This window comes from Struthio camelus, chromosome 18 (assembly GCF_040807025.1).
Source record: "Struthio camelus isolate bStrCam1 chromosome 18, bStrCam1.hap1, whole genome shotgun sequence".
Classification (NCBI taxonomy): Eukaryota; Metazoa; Chordata; class Aves; order Struthioniformes; family Struthionidae; genus Struthio; species Struthio camelus.
In genome coordinates, this window is record NC_090959.1 from 13,834,788 (window position 1) to 13,855,698 (window position 20,911).

Below are 20,911 nucleotides of genomic sequence, written 5' to 3' on the forward strand. Positions count from 1 at the left end.
TGTTGCAGCGCTTAGCCGTGGGCGAGGGCGGACGGGGACGGGCTGCCAGAGGCCTCTTGCTCGCAGAGGTGCCGCGTTCGGGCCAGCGAAGGGCCTTGTGGTACCAGCCAGCCGGCTGCCTTTTGGACTTCCCTTAACTCATGTCTTAAAACATTCAGTAAAGAAGTGTACGGGCGCAGCTGCCGTTGAATTTTGAGACAGGATTCTTGCCAGATGCTGAGCGTCGCTGGTTTTGATCAGCACCTTGGTGAATCGATTGATTCCTGAAGTGATTTGTGTGTGGTTTTTGTTCAGTAAAAGCACTAAAACCGGGGTTATGTAAGCCCAGGAGTGCAGCTGTAAATATTTTGGAAAGCTGTTTAACAGATGTAAGATATTACGTGAGATAAAATAATAAAGGATTGCTCATTAAATCCACGGAGTCCCTCTTAGTCTGAGGTTTAAATTCTCTAGGGTAAGAAACGTGTTTCTTCCTTAATCTTCCAGAAGATGCTTGTTTATATTAAAAAAAAAAAAAACCACCGTCCTACTATGTCCTTCAGACTGCTGAGGAACTGGCAGCTGGTGAGACTACAGCTTTTTGATTCCAGTTGTCTGTTGCCTTGGCATAAAGGTGGATTTTTATATCTATATCTGTATCTGTATATATTCTGTTGTAACCGGTGTCCCTCAGTTCTGAGAAGATCTTTAAAACGGCAAGCAATTACGTTTGAAGTTTGGATCTCATGATGTCAATACAGATATGTAGTAAAATACTCCAGGGTGTGGTGATACTTACTCATTAATGACTGAGACTTGGGACATTTCCTGAATATTAATGCTGGATATGAATGTTAATTGCCAGAGGTGTGATTATTGTCCGGTTGACTTATTCCCCCCCCCGCCCCCCTTTTCTCAAGTGTTAATGGAGTAATAATAAATGCACAGTTAGGTCACATAAATAGTTGGCGTAGTCTCTGAGCCACAGTGCTAGAGTGCTTTAACTACCTGAATACTGTGCATACTGCACGATGATAATTGTGCAGTATAAAAATGGTTATTTTAATTTCTCCCCTTAGTGACTTGATGTGTAGTTACACAGCTCAAGTTCTCAGTTGTCCTTTGGGAGTTCTCCCTCGGATCGCTTGGTAAAATTCAGTATTGGCACACCCTGCTCGGTTAGAGTGATGAAGCCGATAGGAGAATTTGTCCTAATTATGTAAGCGTAACTGCCACCGAGGGTAAATGGTGCGATGCCACACCCTGGATGTACTTTAATACTTAATCTACCCCTTAGGAAAGGTTGAGGATTGACTAGTCAGTGTCAGTACAGTGCTTTAAAAAAACTGGTCATAAAAATGTTTATGGCCAGGTTTATGAGACTTGTGTTTTTAGAGAGATGTGGCTTTTTTTTCCCCCTTTAATACCAACTATACATTACCTAGTAAAATACATGATTTAAACATTTCCCCAGCGTATTTAGCACATGCAGGAGATGCAGTCGGTTGTGTTGCGCTCTGTGGGAAGTCTGAACGCCTGAAAAGCCCCGCTTACCTTCAGCGTGCAAGCTGTAAAGGAGATGCCAGTGAATATCCCCACGCTTTAGGCAGATCTATCTTGTTATCTAATTTTCAGGTAGCGCTTTCATTGCTAGCGTTTTTCTCTCAAAAGAAGGTTCTTTGACCATTGTAATAGTCAGTTATGCTTATTACATTGTATTTCGCGTTTCTGCAGACTGTTTGCGTGTGTTGAAAATGCGTGTGTGCGCGTGGTGGGAATCAGCCTGGCTTCTCTCTCCGTTAATTTTTTTCCCGGAGAAAGCAAATTGAACGTTTCAGAGGGAAGTCCTGTGCTTTTTGCTCGTTCACGGCTCCTAAAGCGGGGTATAGTCATCCCTTCCTCATCCCGGCGGATAGGAGCGTTTCGGGAAGGGGCACGGTGTCCGGGTGGCTGCGGGCAGGGCTGGCTCCCCCAGCGACGCACGACCCGGGAATCGGGAGAGCACAGCGGGTCCGAGAGCTGCTCTTTCCCGCCGGAGCGACAGAGCTGAGGACGGTGGTGCGGGTCTGCCGCGTGCGGGATGCCACGTTGCAGGGTCGCGGTCCGCTCAAAGGTTGGCGACGCGCCACGGACCGTGGTCATGTATGTAAAAAGTACAAGCCAAAGAACAACGCTTTAGCTCTTAACTAAAGCAGGTCCTTTCTTTAAAATAAACAGAGTGGGGAAGGGGAAACAATTTATTGTATTTGTCTTTCTCAGGCTCTTTCTCTCTCTCTTCCCCCCATCTTGTGTTTTACCGCTTGGCTGGTAAAGCTCATTCTCTTGCTGAAATAGAGGAAATGGTCCTTTTTACAGAGCTATCAATAATACGTTATAGAATTTATAGATACTGATTATTGCCCCAAATTATTTTTAATTATGTTAATGAGCTTCAATTTGTGGTACTAAGCAGAGGTTTTCTGTGATGGAGGGGCGAAAACATCTCAGTCCAGTGATGTTTCTAGGAAGCGAATTTCTAAGAATCCCTGCCGTGCTGAGTTAGGCCATGGTTGTTGTAGCCCGGTTTCATGTCTCAGAAGTGGCTACTTGTGGAGGATTAGGGGGAAAAGTATGAGAAAAAGGGCAAGTTTGCAGTGATTCCTGTCCAGGTCTGTTGCTAGTCGCGGGCGCTGGCGCTTGAGGAGCTCTAGGGAGCAGATTCATAACAAATTCTGAAGTTAAATCACATTCAGTATGTTTTCCTGTTTCTTTTCCCCTTTAATGTGAAGTAGAAAGAGTAATAATTGAATAATCTAAAAAGTCCTCTTTTTTTTTTCCTTTAAAATTTCTTTTTTTTTCCCCTTTCTATTTCTTTATTTTATTGTCCGTGAATAGACTACAAATCTTGCCCTGCCTGGTTAATGCCTGGTTAATGCCTTAGCGTTACCTGGAAGGCCCCTGAGGTCGATCGGATGCAGACAGGGCCAAGTTATCTCCAGGTTCTCCGTGCTTTTAATATATTTTTTGTTACAGCCAAAGCAGCAGCTAGTTGGATCGATAACTGTGTCCAAGTAATACTGTGTAAATAATTTACAATGTAATAATTTCTAGGAGTATACACGCTCTCTTGAGATTATTTTCTTCAACTATGTGTAAGTTTCTCATTTAAACAGTATTATTAAGATTTACAGGGCCATATGTTTTGAAACTAATTGGACAATTATAGTGAAGTGCTGTGTATACTAACTGATGTGCTAAGTATCAGCAAACTATTTCTCACATTTCTCTGTTGTCCTAGCGTTCTAATTTATTATATACTGTCAGTATAAACTATACCTTCTGTTTTTCTCTTACTGTTTAGAAATGTCACATCAGGGCCAAGACATGGTAATTGTGCCATTGTCATAGTTGGACTTATATTACAGCAGTATAACTTCCCTTTTATCAGGGGAAATGATAATAAATGTGCTTATTCAGGTATAATTAATTTCCAATTTTAAACTCAGTTAAAGGTCATTCCTCTTACTAGTTATGTCCAAATTTACGTAGATGTTGAGTGCGGTAAAGTGAAAGTTTCTTCGCTGCGTCCATTGCGACTTCCGGGCTTCCCAACGAGAGCTGTTTGGAAATTTTCCAGTTAAATCATTTTTCATGAGAGAGGCCCAGTTTGGATCCAGAATGTTTGCCCAAAACATCTTGGTGTAGATGAACCTTCATGAAACTAATGGTAGGGTTCCCTAGAAATCCAGGATCGTGGTAGGTTGCGCGACGTAGCAGTGTTTCAGGCTCGGCAGCTCCCTGACCGCTCTTCCAGATTCCCTCTTTCAAAGCTCGGGAGCTCCCTGGCGCTGCTGCTCGGCTCCTCGCGCGGGCTCACACGGGGGGACTTTGGCTTGACTTGAGGCTGCTTTTCTTTTAATAACAATACTTTAAATGGGAAAACTCTACATTTTGGTGGTCTTTGCTTTCAATAACCTGTTTGTTGACTTGAGCAATTTTTCAAGCCTTCTCTAGTTTTACACCTGATTCATTTAGGCTTAAATTTGCGCTAAGAGGGGAGTAAGAAGCCAATGAATCAGGTTAATGATGTTCTGTACCTATTTTGCACTCAGTTGAAATATAAATAACTCCACAAGGAGTGAAGACTCAATTTGATGTTTGCTGGGAAGTAATCTGCATAAGGGGAAATTTGTGTGGGAAAACTACAGTTTGCCAACTTAAGCAATTCTTTTTTTTTTTTTTTTTTTTTTTAAGAGGTGTTATCTTGTAAGATTCAAATGCTTGACACGGATGTAGATTTTGTAAGGCTTATAAAGCAAGAGTTTAATTGAGAAGAGAGTTTTTTTTCAGTTTCTATCTATCTGTTTAGGGCGAACTTAGGAGTTCAGAAGTTGCTCCTAACTGCATGCCTAAAAAACATAGTTGCATACTCTGTCTGCTGCAGTCTTAAGCTCACTTAAGCTTTTGTAACTAAAAATAGTTTACTGTGACACAGTTAAGGTACTGTAAAATTAACTGTGAAAGTATTGTTCTCTTAGTGCACACTTCAAGTGAATGGGCACAATGGGAAATACAGTATTCGGGTAATGAAAAAACGTGTATCATGTTTTCAGATTCATTTATAAAAGCTCCCCCTGTAATAAGGGAAGATTTCTCCTGTTTTGTTAAACGTTTTGTTTACTTTGTTTACTTAAAAACTTCGTCAGTTAACTCGCAGCACAATTTGAAGTAGATTGACTTAATCCAGGGCAAATTTATTTCAGAAGTAGTAATACAGAAGCTTGCACTTCTTTAAATTGTCATAAACCTTTCTGTCAACAGAGTGCTAGACTGCTAGAAAGCAAATACATATTTTGGTGTCTCTTAGTTGACAGGGTCTTTTAAAGTCAGGCAGGAAGGAAAAACAGGTCGATGGAGCCTGTTGCCCGAAACAAAGCTCCCTGACCCTGGCTGAAGAATTTCACTCGTGGATTTAACACGATGATGACTGTATCTGTTCTTGGAAGGAAGTGAGGGGTATTTTTGTTGTTGTTGCCTGGTAATATTTGATGTTTATTTCCAAATATTTGTCTTATATCATCTTCACTTTTGGTAGTGCAAAACTTTAATAAATGGAAAATAAATGAGAAGCTTTCTTATCGCATCTAAATATAATCAGAGAAATCAGCCTGGTACTTGAAAGGCAGTTACAGCCTGATATATATTGGACTCTGAGCCATATCTCTTAGTATATCTGCTCGTAAAAAAAAATACTGTATTGCGTTGGGGAGAAAAAACCTTTATGCTACTGTCGGGAACTATTTCCATATTTGATTTTCTATATAGTCTTCAGCAATGCCTACCAGTGTGGGTACAAAATGGAAAATAACCTTACAAACTCCAGGTGAAAGACTGATTTGATCACAGTTTTTTGTTTGGTCTTTGGAGAGGGGGTTGGCTGCGATTCTGGCATTTGGATTTTGAGTGTTCTTGTTTCTGAAAGAGCAAGTCTTCTTGGCTTGTTCTAGGTTAGGGCATTTTATTCTCCTAAAGATCAGGATAGAAATGATTCATAATATGTAATTGGACTGAGTTTCGTAGCAGCTGAGGGGTTTCCACTGAGTTCCGTTCAGCACGGTGTAACCAAGCTCAGCTAAAACTGGGTGCTTTCTTTGAATTACAAAGGGGCTTTTTTGTATTGATTATTTCTTAAAGGAAAATTACAGGACTGCTACAAGAGAGATGCAGAATGCTCTGAAAGTAGGTTACAATCTATAAATTTTACCTGCTTCTACTTTTCTCGTATATCTTTTCTGTAAATAATCTGTTAATGAGGTTATTTATCTCTAGCCTGCGATGCTCAGATGCCACGGTGAGGGTCTTCGTGCGGCGACTGCACGTGGCAGTTTCCCTCTGTCTCCTCCCTGGTGGGCGAGTGCGGAGGAGAAAGCAGTAACAATTAGAAACAGCTTAAGCGTTGCTTTAACCCGTGTAAGTACACTGTTTATACTGGTGATTGCCAAACGAGGTAGTTATGGTATTAATAGTGAGTAGTATGTTGCGCTGAATTTTTTTTCCTGGGCCTTTTCTGCTTAACTGAAACTGGCAAAGTGTCGCTTCCATTTGGATTTACTGTCCTTTCGTTTTGGCTACAATTGCATATACAAGTAAGTTGCAAAAATATTTTTTTTTCTTAAAGCATGAACATGGGAAATACTTGTAAAGGCACTTACATAACCTCTGCAGAAATCTGAAAAACCAGAAACACACAAAAACCAAAGCAAAAAACAAAACCAGACCATCAGAGGTACATGGCACTAAATGAAACCAGTATGGCCTTGTTATCAATACATTGTAGTCTTTGGGACAAGCTCAGTTTTGGTAGGCAATTGCTTTTGGGAGATTTCCTTATGCACAGACTTGATTTTTTGGGTTTTTGACTTGTGCTTATTTTCTCCACTGCTGGTTTTGAAACTCAGCATGGTTGATCTCTATGGAAACTTATTTGTAATCAAACGACTCCTTTGTTAGATATTAAGCTGTTAAGAGAGAGGCCTTACCTTGTACAGCTAAGTCAGGGTATCTTTATTTAAATGCATTGAAGCTTTACTGAGTAACAGAAGAAAGTGTGCTGACAGCAACAATTTTAATTTAGTCTTAAACGAATCTAGACCTAAATTGGGGTGTACTTGCAGACTGTCTCTTTTAAGGTCATGATTTCCTATTTTCAGTGATTTTTTTTTCACTCCTATTACTTTGTGAGGCAATAACACAAACAGGGAAAACTTCTTCAGGGGAAGGTGAAACTGATTGTCCAAAAAAGCTGGCAAATGCACAACTAAGTTGAAACGGAAGCTTTTCCTCCTGTAATCTTACAGTTTCTGTAGACTTGGATGTCACTGGTAACAGCAGGAGATTTTAAACTACCAGAACTCAGATTTTAAAGCTTACTGCCTTTTGCGTCAGGAGAAACACGCTTGCTTGACTTCTCGTTTAAGACTAATAATGGCAAAGTTTCCAGTGAGTCGTGCAGGAGACATGAATACTTCAACTGTTCCCTTAACGGATCTAAACTATACCTTTTGCTCTTACCTTAAAGGCCACCTTAACGATATTAATCACCCTTAGCTCCAACTGAGCCAACTCGATTGTACCTGAGAACTTTGGGATTGCAACGTGCTTATCCAGAGGGTAAAGTTTTCTCTTACGTAGCGAAAAGCATCCCGGAGGTCAGGGTTGATGGAGGTGCAAGGACAGCTTAGGTGTTACCCTTGCTACCTGCAGAGGGCTGAATTTCACTTAGTGAAGGGACATCTCTTAAGGCCAGAAAAATCAAGGGTTGGGTTAGACCGTCTGACTTTTTGCTGCTGACGTTTCTCCTAGAGCGAGGACGGATCTGCATGAGGTTTTCCCAGCTGCCCGCTAGGTCCGCCGTCGCGAGGCTCGTTCGGCCCCTGACCCCGCGGCAGCTTGGCTGAGTGCAGGGACCGCGAGGATCGCAGCCCACGGCCCGTGGGCAGCCCTCGAGGCTCAGCACAGGCTCCTCTCTGGAAAAACGTAGTCGTAGCATTCGGGATGGGGGAGATGCTGTATGAAGAGCAATGCAGTCAGGCTGCCTGGAGCTTTGTGTGCAGGAGTTTTGATTTTTGTGCTACGTTTCTTTAATGGAAATAAACTGGGTTGAGTTTAAGTGCTGTCTCATCATGTCAAGATATAATTGCTCTGTACTACATAGAAATGAACAAGAATTTGCATCCGTGTGTCATTACCGGCCCGATCCTTTATAAACATGAGATTGAGCTGTAAGAATAAGGCTGGGTGATGTGGGGTGAAGGGGCTCGATGCTTGGTTTCTGGTGAGTGTTAGTAGACTTATTGTGTTACGAGTTACCTGCTCACTGGTGTTTGGGGTAGTTGTCAGTGGGAATTACTCTTTCGATAGTTAGACATGAGGATGCCTTAAAAGCACATATTGACCTGAAATAAAGAAGGCCTTAGTTCACAGTCTATGTGATGCTGAGGAATTCATTCAGAGGAGAATAACAGCGTCTAATTTTTCCTTTCTTTTTTAGGGGGGATGAGAGGGTGGTGGTGGCACCTGACGTAGAGGAGCTTACCATGATACTTTGACCTCCTCAGTGTTTTTTGGAGAAAAGTCAACTTTTATCAGAGTTTTTCTGAATTGCCTTTTGGAGACATAGTCTCTTTGCTTTTACTCCCTATCTGCAAGGGTAATGAGTATTGTACAGTAGTACATAGGCAGTACTGCTGTGATGTTAATACTGGTGGCCTTCAAATGAAATTAGTACTAGATACGGTTCGACTCCTTTGTTATACAGAAATAATCTTGGGACAACTCTGTTGCGATAACTTAAAAAGCTTTTTAAGTTATAAACTGTTAGAATAATTATTAAATTTTTACAGTAGTAACAATATAAAATGTATTGAAGACACTTTCAATAAGTTGAGAATTCTGGCAAAAATTAGAGACTCTACAGTAACTTAGATTCAAAGCATTCTCCCTTTTTTTAATTGTATTTAAGTTCCCTGATATCGTACTTTGTTTTCTTTAAATTCTCTCTAGCAAGTAGTAGTATTTCATTCCCCTGTTGAAGATATCTCCGAAAATAAAATTACACAAAAACTATTTATTTTTGTGTTCGCTTTGCTGCATGTTCACCAGCAAGTTTAAAAAAAAAAAAAAAAAAACTGAACACCTAGTTGCTTTCAGTCACACTTGTTGACAAATTAAGGAAAGAAATAGGCATGTTAGTTTTATATTTCTTTAGAAATAGAGCAAAAAAGTATATACAGTACCAAATTTTGAGAGGTAGCAATCAGGAAGGGGAGAAATCATAATTTAGGGGTATGAGAGGGTGTTGGAATCAAGGCAGCCCCACAAGTAGTGGTCTTCGTTTTCCCCGCTCCTGAAAAGGAGTTTTGAGCCACACTAACTTAAACTGCAAGAAAAATAGTACGTTTTGTGTAGCTGCTTTATTTTTATACCATAAGGTATATTTATATGATACGATGGGGGAGGGAAAGGCAAATAATCAGCCTCAATCTTATTCCACTCTAAAATGAGAATAAGTTTGGAAACCTCGAAATGTTTGGCAAAAGAGATTTGTTTCCCAGTTAGTCATATGTTTCTCTTCAGCATTTGTTTACTTGGGACTTGACAGTAAGCGCACAGAAACTCTAACTTCACCTTTTTGAGGAAAAAAAGAAAAAAAAAAAAAAAAGGATTGTTCCCTGTGTGCAGGGATCGTATAATTGACTTCCCCTCAGTTGTTTGTTTCAGAGCAGATATGATTTGATACTATGTTAGAAGTTGTTAAATATCACTGTACACTTGGGACAATATGGCTTTAGTCCTGAAAATTTTGTGGCGCTTCTCTGACTTGTTATGAGTGCAGGGAAAAAACTAGATTCTTCTTGCGTTTTACTACTTAGTGAGTCTGATTTGACCTCCCGGAAAATGGCTGTAAAAGATATTTCAGATTTTTCCGTTCCCTTCCGTCTTTAGAAAACTATTTTCTGTAACTTGATAACAAGTTTTGGAGACCTATTCAAACAGCGCAAGTTCCCAAATTTTCTAGTGACTGGTGATCAAGTAAGTCACCCCCGTTACACAGAGACTGCCTTCGCTAGAAGTTGGCACTGCAGGTGGTTTCGTAACATCCTTAACCCTGACTATATGAAATATCCATTAAGTTTAAAGAAAGCTGACTTTTACTTCAAAGCATCTGAATTTGCCACACATTATATGTGTATGAAAGCTGTATGTACGGCTTTGAATCTCCACAATAACGGATGATACAGTGGAGTTACTGAACTATTAAACCACTGGCAGCTGAAACCGTGTCGCACCCGCGTCTGTACAGGCAAGCTTATGTTTGGAAGCGTATAATATTAATGTTTTCCAACTGTATCTAGTATTATCTTATTTAAGAAGATAAGTGTAACTAGTAGCTAATTTATCAGTCTTTGCTATGTCGGGTTTCTTAGCGGCGATTCTGCCTTTTGCCGCCCAGAGCGATGGGCAGAGGGGACACGTGTGGCCCTAGCACAGAGCTGTCCGAGGGGAAGAAGGGTGAACCGAAGAGGTGCACCTCTGGCTCGCGAGAGCTGGCATCGCGTTTTATCTTCAAAGACTGCAGAATAACTCACATCTCTGTGTTTACATAAGGAGAGTTGTGCTCAACTTACGGTAAATTTTGCTTCCAAAGCTTTTATAACTTAATTGTTGAGTGGAAGAATGCCATTTTTTCTCCGTCTAACATAGGCCATGCAGCATTCTTAAAGGATCTGAGCACGCTGGCCCCCATCCATCATAGTACTTAAACCATGAGTAGCCCTATTAAAGTTGATAGAATTACTCATGTGCTTAAAATTAAACATATGCTTAAGTGCTTTGATGGATTAGAGCCAAAGTTGTCAGCACCTTGCTTTGTTACGGCCTGGGTTACACCTGCCTCTGGGTGAATGAGGCTGCGACTCTAAGGGGCAGACTTTGAGATTTGCTCCTTCTGATGTTTATTTACTCTGTGTTCTAAAAATGCAGTTTACGTGCCCAGTCCTAGTAAATTCATACACTGTCTGGGTGTATAAATGCACAAATACAACTCTTAAAAATCTAACAATACTTGACAAATTTCACCAAATTTTTTTTCTGGCGATTTGAGTAAGAATTTTCTGCCAATGAGTTTTTTTTTTTTTTACATGGAAACAGGAAACTTATCTAAAATGTTTTCCACAAATCTAGCTTGTTATTGAAATCTAGATCTTAGTGAAGTCTATAATGAAAATTACTATTTAGGTATGACTTATTCAAGTAAATGAAAAAGGAAGAGCTGCATAGCGAACTGGTAAAAATGGCTGTGAACCAAGACTTCAGCAAAGCTCAAAGTCATTAAGGCCTGTTGTAGACTGTCATTCCTCAGTTATGAACTGTCAGTACTAAATCCTGCAGCATTCAGAAAACGCAAGTCTTTGCGTCACTAAGAATTTAATTGAATTAAAAAAAAACAGAGGAAAAATTGTGAATTGGCCTTTATACTTTTGATTTGAGCGAAGCAAAAGCAAAATTTCCAGTAAAAAGCAGCAATGTTGCAGCTCACCTCAGGATAAATGGGACACCTTCCTCGTATCACTCCTTGATTCATGAGGGAACTGAGTTTCAAGATGAAATTGGTAGTTGAGGTGGAGTGACTTTTCCATGATGGAACATGCGTCTTGAATTTTTGATCCTAACCCATGTACTTTTTTTAAACTATAGATTGAGAGCAAATAGCCCTTTGCAGGTACCTCTTGTTAACTGGTACTGATCAGATGGCTCGCATGGCATTTTCTGTTTGCCCTGATCAGCTCTATCTATAAGAATTTCTGTGGTCATTTTACACTTAAATTTGAATCTTCACATACATATTGGAATAATTTTCCTCTAGTATTATGTTAGTAAATCTTGACTGCAGAAACATTTTTTGCCAAAATAAAATATATGTCCTGATGAGCCAAAAAGTAGCTATTTCAATTCTTGTCTTGGAGAAAACGGAAAGCTCTGTTACTGTCGTTGAAGCTCTGTGCATAGTTTAGTGTCCTTCATAGTCATGTTAAATGAACAGATTGAAAAGAGGGAATGAGAATAAAAGTAGTTAATTCCAAGTAAAAATTCCAGGGAATGCTTGTAGAAACACCTTCTGTAGAATTCACCTCGTTTTTGATACGACACTACGCTGCACATGTTTGGGCCGTCCCCTTTTCTATTTCTAGGTTAATGTGCTGTTGTACTTCTGACATCCGTATGTTACTTGCTGACGAGCAGCTTTTTTGGATAAAAATCCTTTTTTTTTTGGTCAGTCTAAGTCTGAGAGACAAGTACCTTCCAGATCTCCTACCTACAATGTTATGTGCCCAAAGTGTTTCAGATAATAATGGAGATTGTAATTACTGAAGAAATCAAGAGACTTTTAAGGCTGACCATCTTCTGCTGAAAACAGTGATTACACTAATAGAATTAAAATGGAGGATTTAGTGTTTGTCTGTCTGGAGATACTGCCTTGCTGGCTTTAATTTTATTCATCTTTATCTCTTTGCATGCACGCACATCCTTTTTTATTTATTTTAATAAGACAAAATATGTGGCATCAGATTGCAATAAATAATGTTCCCTGTGCAACAGAAATAACTGTGGTCTGTGCTGAATTGTTCACTCTTAAGTGTTGCCAGGATTATAGAGTTTTCTCCTTCTACTATAAGCCTGGTGATTGTCCTCTATACGTTGCATCGCGCTGGGGCTGGCCTGGCCGTATCCTGGCTTGGCATCCAGCGCTCCGGACATTTTTATTTTGGGACTTCTTTCCATTTAATGTTGGCACTTAGCCAACTGCGTACTCTTTTAAAGTAGCCATGAGGTCATGTACCCTTTATAGGAGCTATTCCTCTCATCCTTGTGCATGAACCCCCAAAGAGCTCTGGGACTTGATTGCCATCTTTGCAAAGCTTGATATCGCATCCGAGTTGGAGAAGGTACCAGAATACCGACATTTACCAAAGCACGTCCGACCGAATGAGATTGGTCTTTCAAAGTTAGAACAGAAGTTCTTTGGAAGTGCCTGAAAACTAAGGCAAGAACAAGACGCCCAGCAACGCTGCTGTTGCCTGCCTGTGTTTTAAAGCAAAGTCTCTACAGGGCTAAGGATGAACGGGTGTTCAGCATAGCAAAAATGCTAATGTTAACAGTAAGTGCTGTTGATCTATGTGTACCGTGGTGGCTGATCGGGGAAGGATGGCTGTGCAAGCCGACGGCTTAAAGCACGTGCTGAGAGGGCTCGTGTGCTGTGTTTCGGTGCTGTCGCACGGCTGGACACGCGTGCTTGTGAAAGCTGCCTGCCCGCGCCTGCGTGTCTTCCTTTTCTGTGTTAGTAGTGACCGCAGGCGCAGTGCTAAAGAACAAGTACGTCTTCTGCGCTTCCTGGCAGCGGTTGGAAATGGTTCTCACAAAATAAAGTGAATTATACAATGCAAGGGGATGATTCAGCAAGTTTGACTCGAATCCTCAGATTCCTGCTGGCTCTAATAGGTGTCCGTCAATACCAGCCAAGAAAAGGATCACAAAAGTGCAGTCTCAAAACTCGAGCCCTGTTAATTGTGTTATCCAGTATCTTAAGACACAATACTAAGCTTTTGCAGACACATTTTATTTTAATATGCTTTATTATCTGTATGTAGAGCAAGAAAAGTAATCTGATGTAATATCCATTGAATGCAACCCTGAAGAACTAGAAAACAAGTTTGCAATTTCCTAAAGGGTTTAATGGCACAATATGAATGAAAAGGGCCTTTATCAACCTTGTGCACTGCAGAGTTGTTTGTGAACGCTTTTATTTTCATTCCCTACCTAAACCATTGCTAGTTAATTAGTTGAGGTAAATGGAGCCGCGTAAGCAGAATTATGCTTCTTAATATTGGGTCTGTGATGGCCTCTTTATGCCACTTACAGGTATAAAGGGACTGTAAAACCAGTTAAACTGGTTTTCCCTAGGAATTTGCAAAGCCTAAGGGGAGCCCCAAAGTGGCTTAAGGCCAGAAGAGCATCCGTGCGGCGCATGCAGGGGTGCGCGCGGGCCGGGGCTGGCGCGGGGCGCTCACCGCCCTCCCACCGCCTCGAACCTGCGGCGCCAGCCACCGTGGGGCACGATAAACCTGCCTTTATAACCTTTCTGTGGGGGATATCGCGCTGAGCACAGGTAGGACGAATCAAAATTTGGGGTGACTGGGTATGTATGTAGGGATGCCTGGCGTGACGGTTTGTGCGAAGGACCCCCTTAGCCCCCAGACACCCCCTGTGCACGCTCAGAAGCAGCATAATCTCTGCTTTCGCATACGTGCGTTCTGACAGCTTGTTGTTTCTTGACGGTAACTTTCATTGTTTCGTCAAAGCTTCAGTAATTTGCCTTTCTTGCTTTTTAACTTGGACAGAAAGCTTCTGTCACCCCATAAATAGGTGTCTGTTTGCACTTACATGTTCCTCTGGTATGTTCAGCTGTTTATGGCTGTGTATGAAGGTGCAGACGTACCTCGAGTAGGTACGTACTGTACTGCAGTAAAACAAGCAATAGTAAAGCAGTTTATAGCGCTTTCTTCCAACATTTAAAAGAGAATTTCTGGAAGCCCAGTATGTCTTGTCTATTGTATATATTATATTATGTATCTGCGTGCAAGTGATTATTCTGCAAGGTAGAATTGAACTGAGTAAATTGGTAAAACATTTAGAAACAATTGCCACTAGATCTGGTGCAGCATAATTAATTTTTAACTGTGTCTTTAAATCAAAGTGTGTACTGACCAAATTATTCAAACTTTTTTTTTTTTTAATATGCATTTACAGAGAAAGTGAACAGGGTATTGCAGTATCTGTTCTGATTGTTTGTGGGTTTTTTTTTTTGCTTCCAATAATAAGCAGTCATTGGTAACCTGGTGGTACGATTTGGTGTTATCCGGAATCTTGGAGAAATAAAACCAAAAATCTTCAAAGTGAGGGGAAGGGGCTGCAAGAGAAAGAGGGCAGTGGCAGGAGGCAGAGGCTGCACTTTGGGTCCGGCAGCAGCAAGGATGTGTTGCATTCGGCAGGATGCCCCAGACGCAGGCTGTCGGTGTTACCAGCCCGGCATCGGCTGTCGGGAGCGCTTTAGGCTACGTTTCGTCAGCTCGCCACCTCTTTGGGTAACCATTTCATCTTGTGAGGTGACAGGGTTATCAAGAGCAACGTATTAATGTGGTTAGAAAATCTCTTTCAATCCTGTTACAAATTAGGACCCCGCTAAATCGTATTTCCTATCTATGAATGTACAAAGTTACCGTCACCCAGCTGATGCACGGGAACTTTTATGTAATAGTCCTTTTTGTTCTTGAACTCTGTAAGATAGAAAAAACGTCTTTAAAGTTACGGCAGTATCTCTGTGGTGTTATATAAATGAAGGGTTTGATTTGCGAGAGATATCCTGCGGTTTTGCTGTTGCATTTTAACAGTCTTGTCTCTAAGATTGGTGCTTTGTCGTAGCTTTAATATGAATTATTTCAGCTTCACTCCGGATACTCTAGGCACTTATTCCTCCTCATTGGCAGGTGCCTCTGCCTTGGCCTCTGCCTTGTTGCCGTTCTGGCTGTTACGCTTTGAGATAATTTCCATGCTCTTCTGTTAGAAATAGTCTCGCTAAATCACGCTTATCTTATTGTTGAGTCATAAAATAACCACAGAATTTTTGTAATGTGGATTGATGGCAAAATCTTAATTGAACCTCTTTGCTTGTAGTCCTGCGTCCAAAGGTCTTGACCGCATTGCTCTGCGTTTGCGAGGCAGCGCGACAAGGAGCGCTATTTTCATTTTCGTTAACTTCCATAAGGTGTAGTAAACAATAAGGTGTAGTAGCCCATGGCTACTTCCCTCTGCTTTTGCATTTTTTTTGTAATATGTGCAAGCAAACTGTGATGCACCTCTGTTGAAATTGGATTTTTCTTTTTTTTTTCCTGAGAAGAAACCAGAGCCAAATGAATTGCTTTGGTAAGATTTTTAGTTTGGCTCTTACAATATACTCACAAATGGATTCACTTAATTGGCAGTGCTTTACATGGGCAGGGGCAACCGTTCGCTACGTGGAGTTAGTACGTCAGCAAGTTCAAGAGTGAGTGAATTTTGACAGCACTTCAGAAATAAAGCTGTTTATGCAGCGTACTGATCCCTGAGAGTGGCAGGAGCCAGATTGTTAACAGCCCTGTAAAGAAGACAGGCTAATGTGCTGTATTAACATTACATTATTACTTTCTAATACACTATGTTAAAATAGTCTATATATCTTTCTAGATGCATATATTTGTGGTACAGGTTTAAAGAGAAACTTTCTTATTTTGTAGTATTTGCAATGGTCGATAAATACTGTGAATCCTTAAAACTACAGTATGTTGGCATCATAATTAATAAAGAAGATTTTAACATCGTATTTGGGGGTTGTTACATAATGAAGAGGCAGTTATTTTAAGTAGGAGTCCATGTGTCGCATGATATACTGTGTCCAAGCTGGTAGACACTCTTCAGGATACCAGACAAGCTTGCTTGTGCTGAAATCATGTATGCACGGTATTAAATTGCAAACCATTACTCGGCATTATCTATCATGCTAAGGGTATACTTGTGAAATCACATATTAAAAGACAAACTGAGAAAGAAAAAACTAAACGAAACTATTTTTCTAAAACTATTTTTCTAAAATGAATGTTAGCATTTATATAAGCAATATGCTAATAATGTGTAAATATTTTGTATTCACATTAAAAAAGCCTTAAGTACTCATGTTCCAGGGTATCTTCCTGCTTGAGGCCATCTTCATACTGGGATTAACTGGCAATCATAATTTACCCTCGTTAAAAGCCTTCTTCTGTTACATGTTATCTGATCAGAGTTTTTTTTACTGAAATAGTTCATCCCACGGCATTAAATTCAGCTCTTCAGTGTTCTTTCAGCCTGTCTAATGTCAGGTTCCTAAAATATTCTTATGCTTAAACCATGGCACTTCCTGAGTAATCCCTGGATTTGGGGGAAATGTGGGCAGGGTTTCCCCTTACTAAGTTACAGTTTCCCCTAACTTAGATAATTTGTATATCTTGAAATTATAGTGATGTTGTCATGGCTGTCTTTCCTTCTAAAGGAAAAATTGTGCTGCTTGTTGTTGTTGTTGTTGCTTCTTGCTCTGCAGGCTTGGGGGGTTTTTTGTAGCTCTTATTGCCGATGTGTAGGGTTTGAAGACATGTCTCCTTTCTGTTCATAAAACATATCTAATTTTCACTAGAGAAAATGAAGTAAAATACTCTACTCTGTTTTAAAATTGAGTAGTTCTTTGTATTTTTATTCTTAATCTCATGAAAACTCTGCCTATTCTATAGCGTTTTGCAGTGAAGTATATGGCTTCTTAAGCAGTAAATACTGAATATTCGATCAACCAACAAGTTCAAACTTCTTTTCTTTCAGGAATTTAGGAACAACGAGGTTACATATTTTCTTATGTTTTTCTTAATTCTTTTAAAACGTTGTGTTTTGACCCTTCATTCCAACACCTATTTCTTTTCCTTCGCTAACCCGAGAGGTTTATGTTGGGCGAGTTGAATAGCTGGTCTCCTAAAATGTGCTTTTTCAAACTTTAAATATTTTTTTCCAAGTTGCCGGTAATGCTTATTCAGATTATCTGGAAGGTAAATGAGACAGGAGCGTTAAAATTAAATTAGTTCTGATAGTCTGCTTGGGTAGATGTTCATTGCATACGGTTTGATAAAGTCCCACTAAAAATGTTGCCACGTTTATAGTAAAACACAGGCACAGATGGAGAAGTTCTTTACCAAGTACTGATTAGGTTTGTTTTCCAGGAATATTTGATTTTCCTGATCTTTTCTGTCATTCTAATTTCATGTTATTTTAAATTAAAATGCCATTTTTAAATTGTTAAATTTAAATAGTTAAATAGTCAATTTTAAACAGTTAAATTTTTAACTAATACAGACATTATTAGTTTTCCCGAAAGCTACGTGCAGCTTTTCTTTGGCCCATTTAAATATTGAAAACAGCAGGATTTAAGATTTTTCTCATAATCCTCAACTTAATAGAGTTTAATACTTTGTTTGGCCTACCCTACTCAGCCTAAACAAAAGTTTTAAACAAGATTAAAAATATGACCTTATTAACCCATGGCATCTAAAGATACATAACAGGCTTGCAGAGACATCAGTCGTTCACTAGCTATGATAGTGTGATGGCATTTCTACTCTAGTCAATCTGTGCCAGAGAAAAAAACATTTTGGGAGACCAGCTTATTTTTTTCTCTTGCAGTTTTGGCCGTTGTGCTAGCACTTTGGAATAAGAAATAGAAAAGAAAAAATCCATTTCTAAGATGAAGATTGCACAGTCAGTAAGCAGTCAGCCTTCATGGGTGCCGAAAACAAAGTTCAATTACTTTTTCGAAATTTGAGGTGGAACATGCTGTGGTTCTGAAAAATAATTCTGGCAGTGCAAATGGAGGGCAGAGGTCATGCTGTAAGAATAGTTAGCTTCTATTTTCTGCGTTTCCTTAGTCCTGGAATAAAATCAGTTGCAAAGTTTCTTTCTTTCTTTTTTTTTTTTTTTTTAAGATGGTTAGACTGGTGGTTTCGGCTGTTGGATGAACGACTGATGAACGTGTCCTGTTCTAGAAGAATAAAGTATCTCATTGTCATGGAAAATTTACACTTAGTAAACATTACAAACACAAAACGACATGATACGTTCATTGCTGTGTAATAAGATTCCTTGTTTACTGGGCCTGCTATAGGGCCATGGCAACAAAACCAGAAATAGGAACTCCGCGTGTTCCTGTCGTAAAGATGAGGATGGTTATCAAGCAGTTCGTTAATGGCTGGAGTTTTACATCGCTTGGTGCCTGTGATCACGTTACGGTGCTGCTGGTGGCTGGAGGATGAAAATTGTCCACAAGTGTTTTGGGGGAGAGAATATAACTGTAGTTTAAAAAAAAAAAAAAAAAAAAATAGAAGACTTTCTAGACATCAGTCTTTTTAATGATGTTCCAGAATAAAGCACAATCATTTAACATAACTGATTTTTTTTTTTTTTTACTTGATCCTTTAAAAATACCGGTGTCTTGCCTAACTTGTAAGCACATCAGTAGTCCCTTTGCCTTCACTAGGGCAGAATGTGGAAACACAGGTTCGTTAAGTTCAAGACCTAGCTGAGCATTGGAGTCAAAATCAAGCCAGAGAAATTGCTTACACTGTCAGTGATAAACGTTTCCCGCTTTCATAGCGTTATTTAGTTTTCAATACAGAAACTTTTTTTTAAAGTAGAATGTGACATGTTATTGCAACCATATATGCACTAACTGAAAAGTACAATATTTTTTACCCCTACCTTGAGTCTTGTTACGTGGCGTAGGGAGTTTCTGAAGTCGTAGGGCGGTAGAAAAGATTGAAGATGAGAAGGAAGAGGGCGAAAAGGCCTCAGTTTCTCCCCTTTTTTCCTGTCCTATTTGTTTTCCTTAGTTCAGTGCTCCTGGCCTCTCCTGGCTCGTTGCCTTGTTCCCATCAGCAGAGCCAAATCCCTGAAGCAAAATACCGGTAGTTTTCAGAGACGGCGGGTGAGGAATGAGGTGGTCTGGAGGTAGACCCAGAATCCTACTGAAACCAAGAATTTACATCTGCTCGATTATTGATTGTTTCACTTTCTTTGGCCGTCAAGCTTCGCCGACGCTCCTTGCCCTGCCGAAAAGGCTTGAGAACGCGCGCGGTGGTCGGTGGCGAGGAGCCGACGCTCACGGAGACGCGCGTTTTCTCTGCTCGGCGGCGTTCGGCCGCTGGTTCAGGCGCATTCTCTACTGCAGCGAAGTCATCCTGAGCGAGATGATTTGATGCTGCTGTTTGCTTTCCATCTGCGAGAGCAGACCTGGCGTTGCCATCGCGTTCGAGCAGCTGCAGACCGTACAGCGAGATCCCCCAAGTCTAAAATGTCGCGTAGCGGGCAGCTAGCGCGGTGCTGTTCTCGTTGACCCCGTCTTTTCCCAAAGTTGCATTAATCCTTCGTTTGATAACCAGAATTCCCACTGCTCGTGGACATCTGCGTCTGCCCGCTTACTTAAGCGCTGCGTTTTTTTCTGCTGTTCTTCTGCATTCTTGATTGGTGAATATGCTTTCAGTTTCACTTTGTTTTGGTGGTTGTGAATAATTGTAAAAAGGGAAAAGTAATAAAAAGCTTTTGCAATAAAATTACTTAAGTCAGTAAAATGAGGTTTTCAGGCTGTGGTCTGTGAGCTGGAAAGCGTGAGCACTGCCTTTAAGGGATAAAAAAAGCAAATTTGCTGGTAGCAGCTTAATTCTCTGTTCAGGACACTGTACTGGAAAATGCCAGGAGTTTCCAAAATGAAAAATATTAAAAATAATAGGTATACGTATTCAGATAATGAAAGTGTTTTGTATAACATAATTTAATGAAGATTAAAAGGTCACTGAGACAATTTAGTTTTCTTTTGGGTTTTTTTTCGCAGTAATTACATGGCTAACTTGGTTTACCTCAAAGTAATAATTTTGTATTGTGTATAGCAAAAAATTAACAATGTGAAAAATTATGTCATAGTACTCTACAATTAAGTTATAGTTTACAAACTCTCTACTAGCGGTAGCTTTAGGATACTAATCCCTGGTTATACCAAATGTTTGACTATGCATTTCATGTGATTGCCATATTTAGCACTGAAAATCGCTCCTGTTAGATTTGCAAACTGAATGCAGAAAAAACCAACACAAATACAGTAGAGGCAGTAGTTTACACTTCAGCTTGCTTGAGCCTGTTACGCCTTTTAATTTGGCTGCTGTTAATCCCAAATGAAAGTGCTCATATACAGTATGAAGAGTGCTTTTCTAGCCTACTCTGCTTGTAGTTAAAAGGTAATTTTACAAATCTAGATTAGCCCTTTATTATTTGTTTTAGGTATTATGTCCAAACTGCTGGTTTGAATGTCTCTGTCAGGTTGAATTCTTTGCTCTAGCTTCTTCTGCTCTGACATTGTTTTCATGCTTTAATTTCTGTGTACCTTGAGGTGCTTTGGTTGCTTTTCACTTGTTTCTACTTTTGGTAAGTTACATGTTTGGGTTTTTTTTTTTTTCTATTTATTTCCAGTTTGTGCTTTTTAAGAAAATTTCCAGGTATTTCTAGTATTTTACTTTCAAGTGAATCAAAATCTGCTTGATTTTGCAGAATGTCCTTGTTCCGTTCTGTCTAAGACTGCAGTAAGTTTTTATTTAAGCCTAATTAGTTACTGACTTTTGAATACATATAGATGCTATTAAATAGACAAGTTGCGAGATATTTAATTGAGTCTGTCTACAAAAGTGTTCAGTGACTAAGAGTAGTTTAGTCAATGTTAACAGTATGGTTTCGATAGAAT

At 39.9% G+C, this 20,911-nt stretch overlaps 1 protein-coding gene across 2 annotated transcripts in view; it reads left to right on the top strand.

Annotated features, from left to right (window-relative positions):
* The window catches only part of GNAS (GNAS complex locus), a 175,739-nt gene that overhangs the window by 86,527 nt on the left and 68,301 nt on the right, over positions 1-20,911 (top strand). The window lies entirely within an intron of this gene.